This window comes from Symphalangus syndactylus, chromosome 19 (genome assembly GCF_028878055.3).
Source record: "Symphalangus syndactylus isolate Jambi chromosome 19, NHGRI_mSymSyn1-v2.1_pri, whole genome shotgun sequence".
Taxonomy (NCBI): Eukaryota; Metazoa; Chordata; class Mammalia; order Primates; family Hylobatidae; genus Symphalangus; species Symphalangus syndactylus.
In genome coordinates, this window is record NC_072434.2 from 72,982,265 (window position 1) to 73,007,293 (window position 25,029).

Genomic DNA, 25,029 nt, shown 5'->3' on the forward strand with positions numbered 1-25,029 from the left:
GGTGGCTCCCGCCAGTATTCCCAGCACTCTGGGAGGCCGAGGCGGGTGGATCACGAGGTCAGGAGATGGAGACCATCCCGGCTAACGGGGTGAAACCCCGTCTCTACGGAAACTACCAAAAATGAGCCGGGCGTGGTGGCGGGCGCCTGCAGTCCCAGCTACTCGGGAGGCTGAGGCAGGAGAATGGCGTGAACCCGGGAGGCGGAGCTTGCAGCGAGCCGAGATGGCGCCACTGCACTCCAGCCTGGGCGACAGAGCGAGACTCCCCGTCTGGAAGAAAAGGAAAGAAAAAGCAAAAAGCCAAGGAAAAGGCCTACAGCACCCGGTATTCCCAGGCGGTCTCCCATCCAAGTACTAACCAGGCCCGACCCTGCTTAGCTTCCGAGATCAGACGAGATCGGGCGCGTTCAGGGTGGTATGGCCGTAGACGCCGAGAGAGGCGCCCGGCTGCCCCAAGAGCCCGGCCCAGCCACGCCCGCCGGATGCCAGCCGTCACCGCCAGCCCGGGGCCGCGGGGCTAGGATCGCGGAACCCGAGGGCCGCTCGCTCGCGGCCTACCCCAGGCTCCCGCGCTTCCACCACATCGGGCCCGCTCCGAACAGGGAGTGCTCCGAGGCGTCAGGGCCCAGGGCCCACGATCCTGCGACACGCTCCGGTCCTCCGCCCTGCCGCGGAGGTAGCGTTTTGGATCCCTCGCCGCTCAGGGGCTCCTGCGAGGTCCCCTCTTGCCCCACCCACCCAGAGCCGTCAGGGCTGGCCAAGGTCGAACAGCCGGCCCAGCCGCGCGGGGCCTTTCTCTCACAACGCCCCGACCGCGCTCGCTTGTCCCGACCAAGACCCGGCCGGTGGACAAGAGGGCGTGGGGCGTAGCGGGTCGGTGGGTTGCCCTGCTTTGCCCCGGGCTGGCACTAGAGGCGGCGGCCTGATCCTGGGTGAGAGGGGCTGAGAGAAACCCAGACACACCCCACCACCACCAGGCTCAAATCCACTCTCCCACACACAGACACACACGGGGGCCCTCGCACGCGGGCTCGCGCACCGGCACACACACACACACACGCACACACACACACACACACACAGAGACACAGGCACAGACACACACACAAAGACACAGAGACACCCACACACGCCCGCACACACGCACACACACACACACACACACACACACACACACACACACGGCTTGAAGGAGAGCATGGACGAGATGGATGGAGAGATAGAAACCGAGGGCATGAGAGAGACAGCCATCGAGAAAGACAGTGGAGGGGGAGTGTAGGGTCCAGCCCCACAGGGTCTCTCCCCGTGTGTGGAGACCAGAGGTTGTAGAAATAAAGACACAAGACAAAGAGATCAAAGAAAAGACAGCTGGCCCCGGGGTTCCACCACTACCAATGCGCGGAGACCGGTAGTGTCCCCGAATGTCTGGCTGCGCTGTTATTTATTGGATCCAAAGAAAAGGAGCGGGGTAAAGAGTGTGAGTCATCTCCAATGATAGGTAAGATCACGTGGGTCACGTGTCCACTGGACGGGGGGGCCCTTCCCTGCCGGGGAACTGAGGCAGAGAGAGAGAGAGAGGAGACAAAGAGAAAGACAGCTTACGCCATGATTTATGCATATTACAGACTTTTAGTAATTTCACTAAGTCTCTACTGCTACGTAGAAGGCAGAGCCAGGTGTAGAGGACGGAACGTGAAGGCGGACTAGGAGCGTGACCACTGAAGCAGAACATCACCGGGAGACGGTTACGCATCTGGATAAGTGACTGCTGTCAGGCCCTGCAGCAGAGGTGGAGGGGCAGAGTCTTCTCTATACTCCCCCGGGGGAAAGGAGACTCCCTTTCCCGGTCTGCTAAGCAGCGCGTGTTGTTCCTTGACACTTTTCGCTACCGGTAGACCACGGTCCGCCTGGCAACGGGCGTCTTCCCAGACGCCGGCGTCACCGCTAGAGCAAGGAGCCCTTCTGGTGGCCCTGTCTGGGCATCACAGAAGGCTCTCACACTTGTCTTCTGGTCACGCCTCACTGTGCCCTCTCAGCTCCTAACTCTGCATGGCCTGGTTTTTCCTAGGTTATGAGTATACAGCGAGGATTATTAGAATATTGGAATAAAGAGTAATTGCTACAAACTAATGATGACTGCTATTCACATCTCCTCGTATCGGAGATCTGTATCTGGTATAACTCTTCTTGTTTTGTATGTTATTACCCTGGAACAGTTCGTGTCGTCGATCTCTTGCCTCGGCGCCTGGGTGGCTTGCCGCCCTCAGGGGAGGCGGTAAGAGACAGACGGAGAGGCTGAGAGAGAGGGACGGAGAAAGAGCGAGAGACAGAGAGGCCGAGGGAAGACGACAGAAGTAGCGCGAGGTCCAGGGGGAAACCTAGAAGATAGAGGTGGAGGGAGCTAGAGAGCGAGAGAGCGCGATAGAGCCTTAGAGGGGAGGCGCCGGGCTCCCGTAGTAGGCGGCGCCCTTTTGAGCAGGCCGGGAGAGGGTGGAGGGGGCTTGGGCTGCGCCAGAACATGGGGGCCAGGAGGTCCATGCGAGAGGACCAACGGAGCGCTGAGACGGGCTGCTTCCTGGATGAACTGCTTGCTTTGCAGGTGGGTTTCGTAGGCTCCTTCCTTTCTTGGCAGCTCCCCGTGCTCTCGCTGCCTTGCGGGGGCGCCCCGAGATTTGCAGAGTGCGCCCGCCCGTTTGGCGGGAGCCCTGGCACCGGGCGCGGCCGGAGGCCTGGGGCTCTGGCGTGTCCTCGGGACTGGAGTTGACACGAAGTGGGGGGCATTGGGAATCCGGGTGCACAGGGACGGTTGTCCTGGTGGCTGGCCAAGGAATGTCCTTCCCCCGGAGAAAGCAGCCCATGCGTTCTGGAGCCGAGGTCTCGGCTGGCGTCTGTGGCACCCGCTGCCCCTGGCCGCCCCTTCCCCCGGTTCGGAAGGTTGCGACGACGGCGCTGGCGCTCGATGAGTGAATCGAATCGCCTGGGCGTTCCGGGAGCGGGAAGGCACCGCGAAGGGCAGGGAACCCGCGTCTGCGCCTTTGGGGTCCGGCCCCCTGCCCTCCCAGGCTGGAGCCGGGCTCCTGGCGGGGCGGCGGCGAGGCGCAAGCGGTGGGATGCTGCTGCCCGGCGTGCAGTAGGGGCGGACCCCCTGCGGGAGGTCCCCGGCGGCGGCGGGGGTGTAGGAGGGCGATGAAGGTTGAGCAGAGTCAGGGGAGGTTGGGAAGCATGGCGACTGTAATGGGAAGGGAGGCCACGGGGAAGCCAAACAAGCCTACAGCAGGCCGGGCGGGCACGGTGGCTCCCGCCAGTATTCCCAGCACTCTGGGAGGCCGAGGCGGGTGGATCACGAGGTCAGGAGATGGAGACCATCCCGGCTAACGGGGTGAAACCCCGTCTCTACGGAAACTACCAAAAATGAGCCGGGCGTGGTGGCGGGCGCCTGCAGTCCCAGCTACTCGGGAGGCTGAGGCAGGAGAATGGCGTGAACCCGGGAGGCGGAGCTTGCAGCGAGCCGAGATGGCGCCACTGCACTCCAGCCTGGGCGACAGAGCGAGACTCCCCGTCTGGAAGAAAAGGAAAGAAAAAGCAAAAAGCCAAGGAAAAGGCCTACAGCACCCGGTATTCCCAGGCGGTCTCCCATCCAAGTACTAACCAGGCCCGACCCTGCTTAGCTTCCGAGATCAGACGAGATCGGGCGCGTTCAGGGTGGTATGGCCGTAGACGCCGAGAGAGGCGCCCGGCTGCCCCAAGAGCCCGGCCCAGCCACGCCCGCCGGATGCCAGCCGTCACCGCCAGCCCGGGGCCGCGGGGCTAGGATCGCGGAACCCGAGGGCCGCTCGCTCGCGGCCTACCCCAGGCTCCCGCGCTTCCACCACATCGGGCCCGCTCCGAACAGGGAGTGCTCCGAGGCGTCAGGGCCCAGGGCCCACGATCCTGCGACACGCTCCGGTCCTCCGCCCTGCCGCGGAGGTAGCGTTTTGGATCCCTCGCCGCTCAGGGGCTCCTGCGAGGTCCCCTCTTGCCCCACCCACCCAGAGCCGTCAGGGCTGGCCAAGGTCGAACAGCCGGCCCAGCCGCGCGGGGCCTTTCTCTCACAACGCCCCGACCGCGCTCGCTTGTCCCGACCAAGACCCGGCCGGTGGACAAGAGGGCGTGGGGCGTAGCGGGTCGGTGGGTTGCCCTGCTTTGCCCCGGGCTGGCACTAGAGGCGGCGGCCTGATCCTGGGTGAGAGGGGCTGAGAGAAACCCAGACACACCCCACCACCACCAGGCTCAAATCCACTCGCCCACACACAGACACACACGGGGGCCCTCGCACGCGGGCTCGCGCACCGGCACACACACACACACACGCACACACACACACACACACACACAGAGACACAGGCACAGACACACACACAAAGACACAGAGACACCCACACACGCCCGCACACACGCACACACACACACACACACACACACACACACACACACACACACACGGCTTGAAGGAGAGCATGGACGAGATGGATGGAGAGATAGAAACCGAGGGCATGAGAGAGACAGCCATCGAGAAAGACAGTGGAGGGGGAGTGTAGGGTCCAGCCCCACAGGGTCTCTCCCCGTGTGTGGAGACCAGAGGTTGTAGAAATAAAGACACAAGACAAAGAGATCAAAGAAAAGACAGCTGGCCCCGGGGTTCCACCACTACCAATGCGCGGAGACCGGTAGTGTCCCCGAATGTCTGGCTGCGCTGTTATTTATTGGATCCAAAGAAAAGGAGCGGGGTAAAGAGTGTGAGTCATCTCCAATGATAGGTAAGATCACGTGGGTCACGTGTCCACTGGACGGGGGGGCCCTTCCCTGCCGGGGAACTGAGGCAGAGAGAGAGAGAGAGGAGACAAAGAGAAAGACAGCTTACGCCATGATTTATGCATATTACAGACTTTTAGTAATTTCACTAAGTCTCTACTGCTACGTAGAAGGCAGAGCCAGGTGTAGAGGACGGAACGTGAAGGCGGACTAGGAGCGTGACCACTGAAGCAGAACATCACCGGGAGACGGTTACGCATCTGGATAAGTGACTGCTGTCAGGCCCTGCAGCAGAGGTGGAGGGGCAGAGTCTTCTCTATACTCCCCCGGGGGAAAGGAGACTCCCTTTCCCGGTCTGCTAAGCAGCGCGTGTTGTTCCTTGACACTTTTCGCTACCGGTAGACCACGGTCCGCCTGGCAACGGGCGTCTTCCCAGACGCCGGCGTCACCGCTAGAGCAAGGAGCCCTTCTGGTGGCCCTGTCTGGGCATCACAGAAGGCTCTCACACTTGTCTTCTGGTCACGCCTCACTGTGCCCTCTCAGCTCCTAACTCTGCATGGCCTGGTTTTTCCTAGGTTATGAGTATACAGCGAGGATTATTAGAATATTGGAATAAAGAGTAATTGCTACAAACTAATGATGACTGCTATTCACATCTCCTCGTATCGGAGATCTGTATCTGGTATAACTCTTCTTGTTTTGTATGTTATTACCCTGGAACAGTTCGTGTCGTCGATCTCTTGCCTCGGCGCCTGGGTGGCTTGCCGCCCTCAGGGGAGGCGGTAAGAGACAGACGGAGAGGCTGAGAGAGAGGGACGGAGAAAGAGCGAGAGACAGAGAGGCCGAGGGAAGACGACAGAAGTAGCGCGAGGTCCAGGGGGAAACCTAGAAGATAGAGGCGGAGGGAGCTAGAGAGCGAGAGAGCGCGATAGAGCCTTAGAGGGGAGGCGCCGGGCTCCCGTAGTAGGCGGCGCCCTTTTGAGCAGGCCGGGAGAGGGTGGAGGGGGCTTGGGCTGCGCCAGAACATGGGGGCCAGGAGGTCCATGCGAGAGGACCAACGGAGCGCTGAGACGGGCTGCTTCCTGGATGAACTGCTTGCTTTGCAGGTGGGTTTCGTAGGCTCCTTCCTTTCTTGGCAGCTCCCCGTGCTCTCGCTGCCTTGCGGGGGCGCCCCGAGATTTGCAGAGTGCGCCCGCCCGTTTGGCGGGAGCCCTGGCACCGGGCGCGGCCGGAGGCCTGGGGCTCTGGCGTGTCCTCGGGACTGGAGTTGACACGAAGTGGGGGGCATTGGGAATCCGGGTGCACAGGGACGGTTGTCCTGGTGGCTGGCCAAGGAATGTCCTTCCCCCGGAGAAAGCAGCCCATGCGTTCTGGAGCCGAGGTCTCGGCTGGCGTCTGTGGCACCCGCTGCCCCTGGCCGCCCCTTCCCCCGGTTCGGAAGGTTGCGACGACGGCGCTGGCGCTCGATGAGTGAATCGAATCGCCTGGGCGTTCCGGGAGCGGGAAGGCACCGCGAAGGGCAGGGAACCCGCGTCTGCGCCTTTGGGGTCCGGCCCCCTGCCCTCCCAGGCTGGAGCCGGGCTCCTGGCGGGGCGGCGGCGAGGCGCAAGCGGTGGGATGCTGCTGCCCGGCGTGCAGTAGGGGCGGACCCCCTGCGGGAGGTCCCCGGCGGCGGCGGGGGTGTAGGAGGGCGATGAAGGTTGAGCAGAGTCAGGGGAGGTTGGGAAGCATGGCGACTGTAATGGGAAGGGAGGCCACGGGGAAGCCAAACAAGCCTACAGCAGGCCGGGCGGGCACGGTGGCTCCCGCCAGTATTCCCAGCACTCTGGGAGGCCGAGGCGGGTGGATCACGAGGTCAGGAGATGGAGACCATCCCGGCTAACGGGGTGAAACCCCGTCTCTACGGAAACTACCAAAAATGAGCCGGGCGTGGTGGCGGGCGCCTGCAGTCCCAGCTACTCGGGAGGCTGAGGCAGGAGAATGGCGTGAACCCGGGAGGCGGAGCTTGCAGCGAGCCGAGATGGCGCCACTGCACTCCAGCCTGGGCGACAGAGCGAGACTCCCCGTCTGGAAGAAAAGGAAAGAAAAAGCAAAAAGCCAAGGAAAAGGCCTACAGCACCCGGTATTCCCAGGCGGTCTCCCATCCAAGTACTAACCAGGCCCGACCCTGCTTAGCTTCCGAGATCAGACGAGATCGGGCGCGTTCAGGGTGGTATGGCCGTAGACGCCGAGAGAGGCGCCCGGCTGCCCCAAGAGCCCGGCCCAGCCACGCCCGCCGGATGCCAGCCGTCACCGCCAGCCCGGGGCCGCGGGGCTAGGATCGCGGAACCCGAGGGCCGCTCGCTCGCGGCCTACCCCAGGCTCCCGCGCTTCCACCACATCGGGCCCGCTCCGAACAGGGAGTGCTCCGAGGCGTCAGGGCCCAGGGCCCACGATCCTGCGACACGCTCCGGTCCTCCGCCCTGCCGCGGAGGTAGCGTTTTGGATCCCTCGCCGCTCAGGGGCTCCTGCGAGGTCCCCTCTTGCCCCACCCACCCAGAGCCGTCAGGGCTGGCCAAGGTCGAACAGCCGGCCCAGCCGCGCGGGGCCTTTCTCTCACAACGCCCCGACCGCGCTCGCTTGTCCCGACCAAGACCCGGCCGGTGGACAAGAGGGCGTGGGGCGTAGCGGGTCGGTGGGTTGCCCTGCTTTGCCCCGGGCTGGCACTAGAGGCGGCGGCCTGATCCTGGGTGAGAGGGGCTGAGAGAAACCCAGACACACCCCACCACCACCAGGCTCAAATCCACTCGCCCACACACAGACACACACGGGGGCCCTCGCACGCGGGCTCGCGCACCGGCACACACACACACACACGCACACACACACACACACACACACAGAGACACAGGCACAGACACACACACAAAGACACAGAGACACCCACACACGCCCGCACACACGCACACACACACACACACACACACACACACACACACACACACACACGGCTTGAAGGAGAGCATGGACGAGATGGATGGAGAGATAGAAACCGAGGGCATGAGAGAGACAGCCATCGAGAAAGACAGTGGAGGGGGAGTGTAGGGTCCAGCCCCACAGGGTCTCTCCCCGTGTGTGGAGACCAGAGGTTGTAGAAATAAAGACACAAGACAAAGAGATCAAAGAAAAGACAGCTGGCCCCGGGGTTCCACCACTACCAATGCGCGGAGACCGGTAGTGTCCCCGAATGTCTGGCTGCGCTGTTATTTATTGGATCCAAAGAAAAGGAGCGGGGTAAAGAGTGTGAGTCATCTCCAATGATAGGTAAGATCACGTGGGTCACGTGTCCACTGGACGGGGGGGCCCTTCCCTGCCGGGGAACTGAGGCAGAGAGAGAGAGAGAGGAGACAAAGAGAAAGACAGCTTACGCCATGATTTATGCATATTACAGACTTTTAGTAATTTCACTAAGTCTCTACTGCTACGTAGAAGGCAGAGCCAGGTGTAGAGGACGGAACGTGAAGGCGGACTAGGAGCGTGACCACTGAAGCAGAACATCACCGGGAGACGGTTACGCATCTGGATAAGTGACTGCTGTCAGGCCCTGCAGCAGAGGTGGAGGGGCAGAGTCTTCTCTATACTCCCCCGGGGGAAAGGAGACTCCCTTTCCCGGTCTGCTAAGCAGCGCGTGTTGTTCCTTGACACTTTTCGCTACCGGTAGACCACGGTCCGCCTGGCAACGGGCGTCTTCCCAGACGCCGGCGTCACCGCTAGAGCAAGGAGCCCTTCTGGTGGCCCTGTCTGGGCATCACAGAAGGCTCTCACACTTGTCTTCTGGTCACGCCTCACTGTGCCCTCTCAGCTCCTAACTCTGCATGGCCTGGTTTTTCCTAGGTTATGAGTATACAGCGAGGATTATTAGAATATTGGAATAAAGAGTAATTGCTACAAACTAATGATGACTGCTATTCACATCTCCTCGTATCGGAGATCTGTATCTGGTATAACTCTTCTTGTTTTGTATGTTATTACCCTGGAACAGTTCGTGTCGTCGATCTCTTGCCTCGGCGCCTGGGTGGCTTGCCGCCCTCAGGGGAGGCGGTAAGAGACAGACGGAGAGGCTGAGAGAGAGGGACGGAGAAAGAGCGAGAGACAGAGAGGCCGAGGGAAGACGACAGAAGTAGCGCGAGGTCCAGGGGGAAACCTAGAAGATAGAGGCGGAGGGAGCTAGAGAGCGAGAGAGCGCGATAGAGCCTTAGAGGGGAGGCGCCGGGCTCCCGTAGTAGGCGGCGCCCTTTTGAGCAGGCCGGGAGAGGGTGGAGGGGGCTTGGGCTGCGCCAGAACATGGGGGCCAGGAGGTCCATGCGAGAGGACCAACGGAGCGCTGAGACGGGCTGCTTCCTGGATGAACTGCTTGCTTTGCAGGTGGGTTTCGTAGGCTCCTTCCTTTCTTGGCAGCTCCCCGTGCTCTCGCTGCCTTGCGGGGGCGCCCCGAGATTTGCAGAGTGCGCCCGCCCGTTTGGCGGGAGCCCTGGCACCGGGCGCGGCCGGAGGCCTGGGGCTCTGGCGTGTCCTCGGGACTGGAGTTGACACGAAGTGGGGGGCATTGGGAATCCGGGTGCACAGGGACGGTTGTCCTGGTGGCTGGCCAAGGAATGTCCTTCCCCCGGAGAAAGCAGCCCATGCGTTCTGGAGCCGAGGTCTCGGCTGGCGTCTGTGGCACCCGCTGCCCCTGGCCGCCCCTTCCCCCGGTTCGGAAGGTTGCGACGACGGCGCTGGCGCTCGATGAGTGAATCGAATCGCCTGGGCGTTCCGGGAGCGGGAAGGCACCGCGAAGGGCAGGGAACCCGCGTCTGCGCCTTTGGGGTCCGGCCCCCTGCCCTCCCAGGCTGGAGCCGGGCTCCTGGCGGGGCGGCGGCGAGGCGCAAGCGGTGGGATGCTGCTGCCCGGCGTGCAGTAGGGGCGGACCCCCTGCGGGAGGTCCCCGGCGGCGGCGGGGGTGTAGGAGGGCGATGAAGGTTGAGCAGAGTCAGGGGAGGTTGGGAAGCATGGCGACTGTAATGGGAAGGGAGGCCACGGGGAAGCCAAACAAGCCTACAGCAGGCCGGGCGGGCACGGTGGCTCCCGCCAGTATTCCCAGCACTCTGGGAGGCCGAGGCGGGTGGATCACGAGGTCAGGAGATGGAGACCATCCCGGCTAACGGGGTGAAACCCCGTCTCTACGGAAACTACCAAAAATGAGCCGGGCGTGGTGGCGGGCGCCTGCAGTCCCAGCTACTCGGGAGGCTGAGGCAGGAGAATGGCGTGAACCCGGGAGGCGGAGCTTGCAGCGAGCCGAGATGGCGCCACTGCACTCCAGCCTGGGCGACAGAGCGAGACTCCCCGTCTGGAAGAAAAGGAAAGAAAAAGCAAAAAGCCAAGGAAAAGGCCTACAGCACCCGGTATTCCCAGGCGGTCTCCCATCCAAGTACTAACCAGGCCCGACCCTGCTTAGCTTCCGAGATCAGACGAGATCGGGCGCGTTCAGGGTGGTATGGCCGTAGACGCCGAGAGAGGCGCCCGGCTGCCCCAAGAGCCCGGCCCAGCCACGCCCGCCGGATGCCAGCCGTCACCGCCAGCCCGGGGCCGCGGGGCTAGGATCGCGGAACCCGAGGGCCGCTCGCTCGCGGCCTACCCCAGGCTCCCGCGCTTCCACCACATCGGGCCCGCTCCGAACAGGGAGTGCTCCGAGGCGTCAGGGCCCAGGGCCCACGATCCTGCGACACGCTCCGGTCCTCCGCCCTGCCGCGGAGGTAGCGTTTTGGATCCCTCGCCGCTCAGGGGCTCCTGCGAGGTCCCCTCTTGCCCCACCCACCCAGAGCCGTCAGGGCTGGCCAAGGTCGAACAGCCGGCCCAGCCGCGCGGGGCCTTTCTCTCACAACGCCCCGACCGCGCTCGCTTGTCCCGACCAAGACCCGGCCGGTGGACAAGAGGGCGTGGGGCGTAGCGGGTCGGTGGGTTGCCCTGCTTTGCCCCGGGCTGGCACTAGAGGCGGCGGCCTGATCCTGGGTGAGAGGGGCTGAGAGAAACCCAGACACACCCCACCACCACCAGGCTCAAATCCACTCGCCCACACACAGACACACACGGGGGCCCTCGCACGCGGGCTCGCGCACCGGCACACACACACACACACGCACACACACACACACACACACACAGAGACACAGGCACAGACACACACACAAAGACACAGAGACACCCACACACGCCCGCACACACGCACACACACACACACACACACACACGGCTTGAAGGAGAGCATGGACGAGATGGATGGAGAGATAGAAACCGAGGGCATGAGAGAGACAGCCATCGAGAAAGACAGTGGAGGGGGAGTGTAGGGTCCAGCCCCACAGGGTCTCTCCCCGTGTGTGGAGACCAGAGGTTGTAGAAATAAAGACACAAGACAAAGAGATCAAAGAAAAGACAGCTGGCCCCGGGGTTCCACCACTACCAATGCGCGGAGACCGGTAGTGTCCCCGAATGTCTGGCTGCGCTGTTATTTATTGGATCCAAAGAAAAGGAGCGGGGTAAAGAGTGTGAGTCATCTCCAATGATAGGTAAGATCACGTGGGTCACGTGTCCACTGGACGGGGGGGCCCTTCCCTGCCGGGGAACTGAGGCAGAGAGAGAGAGAGAGGAGACAAAGAGAAAGACAGCTTACGCCATGATTTATGCATATTACAGACTTTTAGTAATTTCACTAAGTCTCTACTGCTACGTAGAAGGCAGAGCCAGGTGTAGAGGACGGAACGTGAAGGCGGACTAGGAGCGTGACCACTGAAGCAGAACATCACCGGGAGACGGTTACGCATCTGGATAAGTGACTGCTGTCAGGCCCTGCAGCAGAGGTGGAGGGGCAGAGTCTTCTCTATACTCCCCCGGGGGAAAGGAGACTCCCTTTCCCGGTCTGCTAAGCAGCGCGTGTTGTTCCTTGACACTTTTCGCTACCGGTAGACCACGGTCCGCCTGGCAACGGGCGTCTTCCCAGACGCCGGCGTCACCGCTAGAGCAAGGAGCCCTTCTGGTGGCCCTGTCTGGGCATCACAGAAGGCTCTCACACTTGTCTTCTGGTCACGCCTCACTGTGCCCTCTCAGCTCCTAACTCTGCATGGCCTGGTTTTTCCTAGGTTATGAGTATACAGCGAGGATTATTAGAATATTGGAATAAAGAGTAATTGCTACAAACTAATGATGACTGCTATTCACATCTCCTCGTATCGGAGATCTGTATCTGGTATAACTCTTCTTGTTTTGTATGTTATTACCCTGGAACAGTTCGTGTCGTCGATCTCTTGCCTCGGCGCCTGGGTGGCTTGCCGCCCTCAGGGGAGGCGGTAAGAGACAGACGGAGAGGCTGAGAGAGAGGGACGGAGAAAGAGCGAGAGACAGAGAGGCCGAGGGAAGACGACAGAAGTAGCGCGAGGTCCAGGGGGAAACCTAGAAGATAGAGGCGGAGGGAGCTAGAGAGCGAGAGAGCGCGATAGAGCCTTAGAGGGGAGGCGCCGGGCTCCCGTAGTAGGCGGCGCCCTTTTGAGCAGGCCGGGAGAGGGTGGAGGGGGCTTGGGCTGCGCCAGAACATGGGGGCCAGGAGGTCCATGCGAGAGGACCAACGGAGCGCTGAGACGGGCTGCTTCCTGGATGAACTGCTTGCTTTGCAGGTGGGTTTCGTAGGCTCCTTCCTTTCTTGGCAGCTCCCCGTGCTCTCGCTGCCTTGCGGGGGCGCCCCGAGATTTGCAGAGTGCGCCCGCCCGTTTGGCGGGAGCCCTGGCACCGGGCGCGGCCGGAGGCCTGGGGCTCTGGCGTGTCCTCGGGACTGGAGTTGACACGAAGTGGGGGGCATTGGGAATCCGGGTGCACAGGGACGGTTGTCCTGGTGGCTGGCCAAGGAATGTCCTTCCCCCGGAGAAAGCAGCCCATGCGTTCTGGAGCCGAGGTCTCGGCTGGCGTCTGTGGCACCCGCTGCCCCTGGCCGCCCCTTCCCCCGGTTCGGAAGGTTGCGACGACGGCGCTGGCGCTCGATGAGTGAATCGAATCGCCTGGGCGTTCCGGGAGCGGGAAGGCACCGCGAAGGGCAGGGAACCCGCGTCTGCGCCTTTGGGGTCCGGCCCCCTGCCCTCCCAGGCTGGAGCCGGGCTCCTGGCGGGGCGGCGGCGAGGCGCAAGCGGTGGGATGCTGCTGCCCGGCGTGCAGTAGGGGCGGACCCCCTGCGGGAGGTCCCCGGCGGCGGCGGGGGTGTAGGAGGGCGATGAAGGTTGAGCAGAGTCAGGGGAGGTTGGGAAGCATGGCGACTGTAATGGGAAGGGAGGCCACGGGGAAGCCAAACAAGCCTACAGCAGGCCGGGCGGGCACGGTGGCTCCCGCCAGTATTCCCAGCACTCTGGGAGGCCGAGGCGGGTGGATCACGAGGTCAGGAGATGGAGACCATCCCGGCTAACGGGGTGAAACCCCGTCTCTACGGAAACTACCAAAAATGAGCCGGGCGTGGTGGCGGGCGCCTGCAGTCCCAGCTACTCGGGAGGCTGAGGCAGGAGAATGGCGTGAACCCGGGAGGCGGAGCTTGCAGCGAGCCGAGATGGCGCCACTGCACTCCAGCCTGGGCGACAGAGCGAGACTCCCCGTCTGGAAGAAAAGGAAAGAAAAAGCAAAAAGCCAAGGAAAAGGCCTACAGCACCCGGTATTCCCAGGCGGTCTCCCATCCAAGTACTAACCAGGCCCGACCCTGCTTAGCTTCCGAGATCAGACGAGATCGGGCGCGTTCAGGGTGGTATGGCCGTAGACGCCGAGAGAGGCGCCCGGCTGCCCCAAGAGCCCGGCCCAGCCACGCCCGCCGGATGCCAGCCGTCACCGCCAGCCCGGGGCCGCGGGGCTAGGATCGCGGAACCCGAGGGCCGCTCGCTCGCGGCCTACCCCAGGCTCCCGCGCTTCCACCACATCGGGCCCGCTCCGAACAGGGAGTGCTCCGAGGCGTCAGGGCCCAGGGCCCACGATCCTGCGACACGCTCCGGTCCTCCGCCCTGCCGCGGAGGTAGCGTTTTGGATCCCTCGCCGCTCAGGGGCTCCTGCGAGGTCCCCTCTTGCCCCACCCACCCAGAGCCGTCAGGGCTGGCCAAGGTCGAACAGCCGGCCCAGCCGCGCGGGGCCTTTCTCTCACAACGCCCCGACCGCGCTCGCTTGTCCCGACCAAGACCCGGCCGGTGGACAAGAGGGCGTGGGGCGTAGCGGGTCGGTGGGTTGCCCTGCTTTGCCCCGGGCTGGCACTAGAGGCGGCGGCCTGATCCTGGGTGAGAGGGGCTGAGAGAAACCCAGACACACCCCACCACCACCAGGCTCAAATCCACTCGCCCACACACAGACACACACGGGGGCCCTCGCACGCGGGCTCGCGCACCGGCACACACACACACACACGCACACACACACACACACACACACAGAGACACAGGCACAGACACACACACAAAGACACAGAGACACCCACACACGCCCGCACACACGCACACACACACACACACACACACACGGCTTGAAGGAGAGCATGGACGAGATGGATGGAGAGATAGAAACCGAGGGCATGAGAGAGACAGCCATCGAGAAAGACAGTGGAGGGGGAGTGTAGGGTCCAGCCCCACAGGGTCTCTCCCCGTGTGTGGAGACCAGAGGTTGTAGAAATAAAGACACAAGACAAAGAGATCAAAGAAAAGACAGCTGGCCCCGGGGTTCCACCACTACCAATGCGCGGAGACCGGTAGTGTCCCCGAATGTCTGGCTGCGCTGTTATTTATTGGATCCAAAGAAAAGGAGCGGGGTAAAGAGTGTGAGTCATCTCCAATGATAGGTAAGATCACGTGGGTCACGTGTCCACTGGACGGGGGGGCCCTTCCCTGCCGGGGAACTGAGGCAGAGAGAGAGAGAGAGGAGACAAAGAGAAAGACAGCTTACGCCATGATTTATGCATATTACAGACTTTTAGTAATTTCACTAAGTCTCTACTGCTACGTAGAAGGCAGAGCCAGGTGTAGAGGACGGAACGTGAAGGCGGACTAGGAGCGTGACCACTGAAGCAGAACATCACCGGGAGACGGTTACGCATCTGGATAAGTGACTGCTGTCAGGCCCTGCAGCAGAGGTGGAGGGGCAGAGTCTTCTCTATACTCCCCCGGGGGAAAGGAGACTCCCTTTCCCGGTCTGCTAAGCAGCGCGTGTTGTTCCTTGACACTTTTCGCTACCGGTAGACCACGGTCCGCCTGGCAACGGGCGTCTTCCCAGACGCCGGCGTCACCGCTAGAGCAAGGAGCCCTTCTGGTGGCCCTGTCTGGGCATCACAGAAGGCTCTCACACTTGTCTTCTGGTCACGCCTCACTGTGCCCTCTCAGCTCCTAACTCTGCATGGCCTGGTTTTTCCTAGGTTATGAGTATACAGCGAGGATTATTAGAATATTGGAATAAAGAGTAATTGCTACAAACTAATGATGACTGCTATTCACATCTCCTCGTATCGGAGATCTGTATCTGGTATAACTCTTCTTGTTTTGTATGTTATTACCCTGGAACAGTTCGTGTCGTCGATCTCTTGCCTCGGCGCCTGGGTGGCTTGCCGCCCTCAGGGGAGGCGGTAAGAGACAGACGGAGAGGCTGAGAGAGAGGGACGGAGAAAGAGCGAGAGACAGAGAGGCCGAGGGAAGACGACAGAAGTAGCGCGAGGTCCAGGGGGAAACCTAGAAGATAGAGGCGGAGGGAGCTAGAGAGCGAGAGAGCGCGATAGAGCCTTAGAGGGGAGGCGCCGGGCTCCCGTAGTAGGCGGCGCCCTTTTGAGCAGGCCGGGAGAGGGTGGAGGGGGCTTGGGCTGCGCCAGAACATGGGGGCCAGGAGGTCCATGCGAGAGGACCAACGGAGCGCTGAGACGGGCTGCTTCCTGGATGAACTGCTTGCTTTGCAGGTGGGTTTCGTAGGCTCCTTCCTTTCTTGGCACCTCCCCGTGCTCTCGCTGCCTTGCGGGGGCGCCCCGAGATTTGCAGAGTGCGCCCGCCCGTTTGGCGGGAGCCCTGGCACCGGGCGCGGCCGGAGGCCTGGGGCTCTGGCGTGTCCTCGGGACTGGAGTTGACACGAAGTGGGGGGCATTGGGAATCCGGGTGCACAGGGACGGTTGTCCTGGTGGCTGGCCAAGGAATGTCCTTCCCCCGGAGAAAGCAGCCCATGCGTTCTGGAGCCGAGGTCTCGGCTGGCGTCTGTGGCACCCGCTGCCCCTGGCCGCCCCTTCCCCCGGTTCGGAAGGTTGCGACGACGGCGCTGGCGCTCGATGAGTGAATCGAATCGCCTGGGCGTTCCGGGAGCGGGAAGGCACCGCGAAGGGCAGGGAACCCGCGTCTGCGCCTTTGGGGTCCGGCCCCCTGCCCTCCCAGGCTGGAGCCGGGCTCCTGGCGGGGCGGCGGCGAGGCGCAAGCGGTGGGATGCTGCTGCCCGGCGTGCAGTAGGGGCGGACCCCCTGCGGGAGGTCCCCGGCGGCGGCGGGGGTGTAGGAGGGCGATGAAGGTTGAGCAGAGTCAGGGGAGGTTGGGAAGCATGGCGACTGTAATGGGAAGGGAGGCCACGGGGAAGCCAAACAAGCCTACAGCAGGCCGGGTGGGCACGGTGGCTCCCGCCAGTATTCCCAGCACTCTGGGAGGCCGAGGCGGGTGGATCACGAGGTCAGGAGATGGAGACCATCCCGGCTAACGGGGTGAAACCCCGTCTCTACGGAAACTACCAAAAATGAGCCGGGCGTGGTGGCGGGCGCCTGCAGTCCCAGCTACTCGGGAGGCTGAGGCAGGAGAATGGCGTGAACCCGGGAGGCGGAGCTTGCAGCGAGCCGAGATGGCGCCACTGCACTCCAGCCTGGGCGACAGAGCGAGACTCCCCGTCTGGAAGAAAAGGAAAGAAAAAGCAAAAAGCCAAGGAAAAGGCCTACAGCACCCGGTATTCCCAGGCGGTCTCCCATCCAAGTACTAACCAGGCCCGACCCTGCTTAGCTTCCGAGATCAGACGAGATCGGGCGCGTTCAGGGTGGTATGGCCGTAGACGCCGAGAGAGGCGCCCGGCTGCCCCAAGAGCCCGGCCCAGCCACGCCCGCCGGATGCCAGCCGTCACCGCCAGCCCGGGGCCGCGGGGCTAGGATCGCGGAACCCGAGGGCCGCTCGCTCGCGGCCTACCCCAGGCTCCCGCGCTTCCACCACATCGGGCCCGCTCCGAACAGGGAGTGCTCCGAGGCGTCAGGGCCCAGGGCCCACGATCCTGCGACACGCTCCGGTCCTCCGCCCTGCCGCGGAGGTAGCGTTTTGGATCCCTCGCCGCTCAGGGGCTCCTGCGAGGTCCCCTCTTGCCCCACCCACCCAGAGCCGTCAGGGCTGGCCAAGGTCGAACAGCCGGCCCAGCCGCGCGGGGCCTTTCTCTCACAACGCCCCGACCGCGCTCGCTTGTCCCGACCAAGACCCGGCCGGTGGACAAGAGGGCGTGGGGCGTAGCGGGTCGGTGGGTTGCCCTGCTTTGCCCCGGGCTGGCACTAGAGGCGGCGGCCTGATCCTGGGTGAGAGGGGCTGAGAGAAACCCAGACACACCCCACCACCACCAGGCTCAAATCCACTCGCCCACACACAGACACACACGGGGGCCCTCGCACGCGGGCTCGCGCACCGGCACACACACACACACACGCACACACACACACACACACACACACAGAGACACAGGCACAGACACACACACAAAGACACAGAGACACCCACACACGCCCGCACACACACACACACACACACACACACACACACACACACACGGCTTGAAGGAGAGCATGGACGAGATGGATGGAGAGATAGAAACCGAGGGCATGAGAGAGACAGCCATCGAGAAAGACAGTGGAGGGGGAGTGTAGGGTCCAGCCCCACAGGGTCTCTCCCCGTGTGTGGAGACCAGAGGTTGTAGAAATAAAGACACAAGACAAAGAGATCAAAGAAAAGACAGCTGGCCCCGGGGTTCCACCACTACCAATGCGCGGAGACCGGTAGTGTCCCCGAATGTCTGGCTGCGCTGTTATTTATTGGATCCAAAGAAAAGGAGCGGGGTAAAGAGTGTGAGTCATCTCCAATGATAGGTAAGATCACGTGGGTCACGTGTCCACTGGACGGGGGGGCCCTTCCCTGCCGGGGAACTGAGGCAGAGAGAGAGAGAGAGGAGACAAAGAGAAAGACAGCTTACGCCATGATTTATGCATATTACAGACTTTTAGTAATTTCACTAAGTCTCTACTGCTACGTAGAAGGCAGAGCCAGGTGTAGAGGACGGAACGTGAAGGCGGACTAGGAGCGTGACCACTGAAGCAGAACATCACCGGGAGACGGTTACGCATCTGGATAAGTGACTGCTGTCAGGCCCTGCAGCAGAGGTGGAGGGGCAGAGTCTTCTCTATACTCCCCCGGGGGAAAGGAGACTCCCTTTCCCGGTCTGCTAAGCAGCGCGTGTTGTTCCTTGACACTTTTCGCTACCGGTAGACCACGGTCCGCCTGGCAACGGGCGTCTTCCCAGACGCCGGCGTCACCGCTAGAGCAAGGAGCCCTTCTGGTGGCCCTGTCTGGGCATCACAGAAGGCTCTCACACTTGTCTTCTGGTCACGCCTCACTGTGCCCTCTCAGCTCCTAACTCTGCATGGCCTGGTTTTTCCTAGGTTATGAGTATACAGCGAGGATTATTAGAATATTGGAATAAAGAGTAATTGCTACAAACTAATGATGACTGCTATTCACATCTCCTCGTATCGGAGATCTGTATCTGGTATAACTCTTCTTGTTTTGTATGTTATTACCCTGGAACAGTTCGTGTCGTCGATCTCTTGCCTCGGCGCCTGGGTGGCTTGCCGCCCTCAGGGGAGGCGGTAAGAGACAGACGGAGAGGCTGAGAGAGAGGGACGGAGAAAGAGCGAGAGACAGAGAGGCCGAGGGAAGACGACAGAAGTAGCGCGAGGTCCAGGGGGAAACCTAGAAGATAGAGGCGGAGGGAGCTAGAGAGCGAGAGAGCGCGATAGAGCCTTAGAGGGGAGGCGCCGGGCTCCCGTAGTAGGCGGCGCCCTTTTGAGCAGGCCGGGAGAGGGTGGAGGGGGCTTGGGCTGCGCCAGAACATGGGGGCCAGGAGGTCCATGCGAGAGGACCAACGGAGCGCTGAGACGGGCTGCTTCCTGGATGAACTGCTTGCTTTGCAGGTGGGTTTCGTAGGCTCCTTCCTTTCTTGGCAGCTCCCCGTGCTCTCGCTGCCTTGCGGGGGCGCCCCGAGATTTGCAGAGTGCGCCCGCCCGTTTGGCGGGAGCCCTGGCACCGGGCGCGGCCGGAGGCCTGGGGCTCTGGCGTGTCCTCGGGACTGGAGTTGACACGAAGTGGGGGGCATTGGGAATCCGGGTGCACAGGGACGGTTGTCCTGGTGGCTGGCCAAGGAATGTCCTTCCCCCGGAGAAAGCAGCCCATGCGTTCTGGAGCCGAGGTCTCGGCTGGCGTCTGTGGCACCCGCTGCCCCTGGCCGCCCCTTCCCCCGGTTCGGAAGGTTGCGACGACGGCGCTGGCGCTCGATGAGTGAATCGAATCGCCTGGGCGTTCCGGGAGCGGGAAGGCACCGCGAAGGGCAGGGAACCCGCGTCTGCGCCTTTGGGGTCCGGCCCCCTGCCCTCCCAGGCTGGAGCCGGGCTCCTGGCGGGGCGGCGGCGAGGCGCAAGCGGTGGGATGCTGCTGCCCGGCGTGCAGTAGGGGCGGACCCCCTGCGGGAGGTCCCCGGCGGCGGCGGGGGTGTAGGAGGGCGATGAAGGTTGAGCAGAGTCAGGGGAGGTTGGGAAGCATGGCGACTGTAATGGGAAGGGAGGCCACGGGGAAGCCAAACAAGCCTACAGCAGGCCGGGCGGGCACGGTGGCTCCCGCCAGTATTCCCAGCACTCTGGGAGGCCGAGGCGGGTGGATCACGAGGTCAGGAGATGGAGACCATCCCGGCTAACGGGGTGAAACCCCGTCTCTACGGAAACTACCAAAAATGAGCCGGGCGTGGTGGCGGGCGCCTGCAGTCCCAGCTACTCGGGAGGCTGAGGCAGGAGAATGGCGTGAACCCGGGAGGCGGAGCTTGCAGCGAGCCGAGATGGCGCCACTGCACTCCAGCCTGGGCGACAGAGCGAGACTCCCCGTCTGGAAGAAAAGGAAAGAAAAAGCAAAAAGCCAAGGAAAAGGCCTACAGCACCCGGTATTCCCAGGCGGTCTCCCATCCAAGTACTAACCAGGCCCGACCCTGCTTAGCTTCCGAGATCAGACGAGATCGGGCGCGTTCAGGGTGGTATGGCCGTAGACGCCGAGAGAGGCGCCCGGCTGCCCCAAGAGCCCGGCCCAGCCACGCCCGCCGGATGCCAGCCGTCACCGCCAGCCCGGGGCCGCGGGGCTAGGATCGCGGAACCCGAGGGCCGCTCGCTCGCGGCCTACCCCAGGCTCCCGCGCTTCCACCACATCGGGCCCGCTCCGAACAGGGAGTGCTCCGAGGCGTCAGGGCCCAGGGCCCACGATCCTGCGACACGCTCCGGTCCTCCGCCCTGCCGCGGAGGTAGCGTTTTGGATCCCTCGCCGCTCAGGGGCTCCTGCGAGGTCCCCTCTTGCCCCACCCACCCAGAGCCGTCAGGGCTGGCCAAGGTCGAACAGCCGGCCCAGCCGCGCGGGGCCTTTCTCTCACAACGCCCCGACCGCGCTCGCTTGTCCCGACCAAGACCCGGCCGGTGGACAAGAGGGCGTGGGGCGTAGCGGGTCGGTGGGTTGCCCTGCTTTGCCCCGGGCTGGCACTAGAGGCGGCGGCCTGATCCTGGGTGAGAGGGGCTGAGAGAAACCCAGACACACCCCACCACCACCAGGCTCAAATCCACTCGCCCACACACAGACACACACGGGGGCCCTCGCACGCGGGCTCGCGCACCGGCACACACACACACACACGCACACACACACACACACACACACAGAGACACAGGCACAGACACACACACAAAGACACAGAGACACCCACACACGCCCGCACACACGCACACACACACACACACACACACACGGCTTGAAGGAGAGCATGGACGAGATGGATGGAGAGATAGAAACCGAGGGCATGAGAGAGACAGCCATCGAGAAAGACAGTGGAGGGGGAGTGTAGGGTCCAGCCCCACAGGGTCTCTCCCCGTGTGTGGAGACCAGAGGTTGTAGAAATAAAGACACAAGACAAAGAGATCAAAGAAAAGACAGCTGGCCCCGGGGTTCCACCACTACCAATGCGCGGAGACCGGTAGTGTCCCCGAATGTCTGGCTGCGCTGTTATTTATTGGATCCAAAGAAAAGGAGCGGGGTAAAGAGTGTGAGTCATCTCCAATGATAGGTAAGATCACGTGGGTCACGTGTCCACTGGACGGGGGGGCCCTTCCCTGCCGGGGAACTGAGGCAGAGAGAGAGAGAGAGGAGACAAAGAGAAAGACAGCTTACGCCATGATTTATGCATATTACAGACTTTTAGTAATTTCACTAAGTCTCTACTGCTACGTAGAAGGCAGAGCCAGGTGTAGAGGACGGAACGTGAAGGCGGACTAGGAGCGTGACCACTGAAGCAGAACATCACCGGGAGACGGTTACGCATCTGGATAAGTGACTGCTGTCAGGCCCTGCAGCAGAGGTGGAGGGGCAGAGTCTTCTCTATACTCCCCCGGGGGAAAGGAGACTCCCTTTCCCGGTCTGCTAAGCAGCGCGTGTTGTTCCTTGACACTTTTCGCTACCGGTAGACCACGGTCCGCCTGGCAACGGGCGTCTTCCCAGACGCCGGCGTCACCGCTAGAGCAAGGAGCCCTTCTGGTGGCCCTGTCTGGGCATCACAGAAGGCTCTCACACTTGTCTTCTGGTCACGCCTCACTGTGCCCTCTCAGCTCCTAACTCTGCATGGCCTGGTTTTTCCTAGGTTATGAGTATACAGCGAGGATTATTAGAATATTGGAATAAAGAGTAATTGCTACAAACTAATGATGACTGCTATTCACATCTCCTCGTATCGGAGATCTGTATCTGGTATAACTCTTCTTGTTTTGTATGTTATTACCCTGGAACAGTTCGTGTCGTCGATCTCTTGCCTCGGCGCCTGGGTGGCTTGCCGCCCTCAGGGGAGGCGGTAAGAGACAGACGGAGAGGCTGAGAGAGAGGGACGGAGAAAGAGCGAGAGACAGAGAGGCCGAGGGAAGACGACAGAAGTAGCGCGAGGTCCAGGGGGAAACCTAGAAGATAGAGGCGGAGGGAGCTAGAGAGCGAGAGAGCGCGATAGAGCCTTAGAGGGGAGGCGCCGGGCTCCCGTAGTAGGCGGCGCCCTTTTGAGCAGGCCGGGAGAGGGTGGAGGGGGCTTGGGCTGCGCCAGAACATGGGGGCCAGGAGGTCCATGCGAGAGGACCAACGGAGCGCTGAGACGGGCTGCTTCCTGGATGAACTGCTTGCTTTGCAGGTGGGTTTCGTAGGCTCCTTCCTTTCTTGGCAGCTCCCCGTGCTCTCGCTGCCTTGCGGGGGCGCCCCGAGATTTGCAGAGTGCGCCCGCCCGTTTGGCGGGAGCCCTGGCACCGGGCGCGGCCGGAGGCCTGGGGCTCTGGCGTGTCCTCGGGACTGGAGTTGACACGAAGTGGGGGGCATTGGGAATCCGGGTGCACAGGGACGGTTGTCCTGGTGGCTGGCCAAGGAATGTCCTTCCCCCGGAGAAAGCAGCCCATGCGTTCTGGAGCCGAGGTCTCGGCTGGCGTCTGTGGCACCCGCTGCCCCTGGCCGCCCCTTCCCCCGGTTCGGAAGGTTGCGACGACGGCGCTGGCGCTCGATGAGTGAATCGAATCGCCTGGGCGTTCCGGGAGCGGGAAGGCACCGCGAAGGGCAGGGAACCCGCGTCTGCGCCTTTGGGGTCCGGCCCCCTGCCCTCCCAGGCTGGAGCCGGGCTCCTGGCGGGGCGGCGGCGAGGCGCAAGCGGTGGGATGCTGCTGCCCGGCGTGCAGTAGGGGCGGACCCCCTGCGGGAGGTCCCCGGCGGCGGCGGGGGTGTAGGAGGGCGATGAAGGTTGAGCAGAGTCAGGGGAGGTTGGGAAGCATGGCGACTGTAATGGGAAGGGAGGCCACGGGGAAGCCAAACAAGCCTACAGCAGGCCGGGCGGGCACGGTGGCTCCCGCCAGTATTCCCAGCACTCTGGGAGGCCGAGGCGGGTGGATCACGAGGTCAGGAGATGGAGACCATCCCGGCTAACGGGGTGAAACCCCGTCTCTACGGAAACTACCAAAAATGAGCCGGGCGTGGTGGCGGGCGCCTGCAGTCCCAGCTACTCGGGAGGCTGAGGCAGGAGAATGGCGTGAACCCGGGAGGCGGAGCTTGCAGCGAGCCGAGATGGCGCCACTGCACTCCAGCCTGGGCGACAGAGCGAGACTCCCCGTCTGGAAGAAAAGGAAAGAAAAAGCAAAAAGCCAAGGAAAAGGCCTACAGCACCCGGTATTCCCAGGCGGTCTCCCATCCAAGTACTAACCAGGCCCGACCCTGCTTAGCTTCCGAGATCAGACGAGATCGGGCGCGTTCAGGGTGGTATGGCCGTAGACGCCGAGAGAGGCGCCCGGCTGCCCCAAGAGCCCGGCCCAGCCACGCCCGCCGGATGCCAGCCGTCACCGCCAGCCCGGGGCCGCGGGGCTAGGATCGCGGAACCCGAGGGCCGCTCGCTCGCGGCCTACCCCAGGCTCCCGCGCTTCCACCACATCGGGCCCGCTCCGAACAGGGAGTGCTCCGAGGCGTCAGGGCCCAGGGCCCACGATCCTGCGACACGCTCCGGTCCTCCGCCCTGCCGCGGAGGTAGCGTTTTGGATCCCTCGCCGCTCAGGGGCTCCTGCGAGGTCCCCTCTTGCCCCACCCACCCAGAGCCGTCAGGGCTGGCCAAGGTCGAACAGCCGGCCCAGCCGCGCGGGGCCTTTCTCTCACAACGCCCCGACCGCGCTCGCTTGTCCCGACCAAGACCCGGCCGGTGGACAAGAGGGCGTGGGGCGTAGCGGGTCGGTGGGTTGCCCTGCTTTGCCCCGGGCTGGCACTAGAGGCGGCGGCCTGATCCTGGGTGAGAGGGGCTGAGAGAAACCCAGACACACCCCACCACCACCAGGCTCAAATCCACTCGCCCACACACAGACACACACGGGGGCCCTCGCACGCGGGCTCGCGCACCGGCACACACACACACACGCACACACACACACACACACACACACAGAGACACAGGCACAGACACACACACAAAGACACAGAGACACCCACACACGCCCGCACACACGCACACACACACACACACACACACACACACACACACACACACACACGGCTTGAAGGAGAGCATGGACGAGATGGATGGAGAGATAGAAACCGAGGGCATGAGAGAGACAGCCATCGAGAAAGACAGTGGAGGGGGAGTGTAGGGTCCAGCCCCACAGGGTCTCTCCCCGTGTGTGGAGACCAGAGGTTGTAGAAATAAAGACACAAGACAAAGAGATCAAAGAAAAGACAGCTGGCCCCGGGGTTCCACCACTACCAATGCGCGGAGACCGGTAGTGTCCCCGAATGTCTGGCTGCGCTGTTATTTATTGGATCCAAAGAAAAGGAGCGGGGTAAAGAGTGTGAGTCATCTCCAATGATAGGTAAGATCACGTGGGTCACGTGTCCACTGGACGGGGGGGCCCTTCCCTGCCGGGGAACTGAGGCAGAGAGAGAGAGAGAGGAGACAAAGAGAAAGACAGCTTACGCCATGATTTATGCATATTACAGACTTTTAGTAATTTCACTAAGTCTCTACTGCTACGTAGAAGGCAGAGCCAGGTGTAGAGGACGGAACGTGAAGGCGGACTAGGAGCGTGACCACTGAAGCAGAACATCACCGGGAGACGGTTACGCATCTGGATAAGTGACTGCTGTCAGGCCCTGCAGCAGAGGTGGAGGGGCAGAGTCTTCTCTATACTCCCCCGGGGGAAAGGAGACTCCCTTTCCCGGTCTGCTAAGCAGCGCGTGTTGTTCCTTGACACTTTTCGCTACCGGTAGACCACGGTCCGCCTGGCAACGGGCGTCTTCCCAGACGCCGGCGTCACCGCTAGAGCAAGGAGCCCTTCTGGTGGCCCTGTCTGGGCATCACAGAAGGCTCTCACACTTGTCTTCTGGT

The 25,029-nt window shown here is 62.5% G+C and overlaps 8 non-coding genes across 8 annotated transcripts; all 8 read right to left on the reverse strand.

Moving 5' to 3' along the window:
- Nucleotides 1-310: 310 nt before the first annotated feature.
- LOC129459085 (5S ribosomal RNA) lies at nt 311-429 on the reverse strand. Its single transcript, XR_008649893.1, has one exon. It is a non-coding gene; the product is annotated as a 5S ribosomal RNA (ribosomal RNA).
- A 3,171-nt stretch (nt 430-3,600) lies between these two features.
- LOC129459096 (5S ribosomal RNA) lies at nt 3,601-3,719 on the reverse strand. The gene has a single exon (XR_008649903.1). It is a non-coding gene; the product is annotated as a 5S ribosomal RNA (ribosomal RNA).
- Nucleotides 3,720-6,898: 3,179 nt separating this feature from the next.
- Nucleotides 6,899-7,017, reverse strand: LOC129459103 (5S ribosomal RNA). The gene has a single exon (XR_008649907.1). It is a non-coding gene; the product is annotated as a 5S ribosomal RNA (ribosomal RNA).
- Nucleotides 7,018-10,196: 3,179 nt separating this feature from the next.
- On the reverse strand, nt 10,197-10,315 carry LOC129459104 (5S ribosomal RNA). Its single transcript, XR_008649908.1, has one exon. It is a non-coding gene; the product is annotated as a 5S ribosomal RNA (ribosomal RNA).
- Nucleotides 10,316-13,474: 3,159 nt separating this feature from the next.
- Nucleotides 13,475-13,593, reverse strand: LOC129459105 (5S ribosomal RNA). Its single transcript, XR_008649909.1, has one exon. It is a non-coding gene; the product is annotated as a 5S ribosomal RNA (ribosomal RNA).
- A 3,159-nt stretch (nt 13,594-16,752) lies between these two features.
- Nucleotides 16,753-16,871, reverse strand: LOC129459106 (5S ribosomal RNA). The gene has a single exon (XR_008649910.1). It is a non-coding gene; the product is annotated as a 5S ribosomal RNA (ribosomal RNA).
- Nucleotides 16,872-20,040: 3,169 nt separating this feature from the next.
- Nucleotides 20,041-20,159, reverse strand: LOC129459107 (5S ribosomal RNA). The gene has a single exon (XR_008649911.1). It is a non-coding gene; the product is annotated as a 5S ribosomal RNA (ribosomal RNA).
- A 3,159-nt stretch (nt 20,160-23,318) lies between these two features.
- On the reverse strand, nt 23,319-23,437 carry LOC129459108 (5S ribosomal RNA). The gene has a single exon (XR_008649912.1). It is a non-coding gene; the product is annotated as a 5S ribosomal RNA (ribosomal RNA).
- Nucleotides 23,438-25,029: the final 1,592 nt, after the last annotated feature.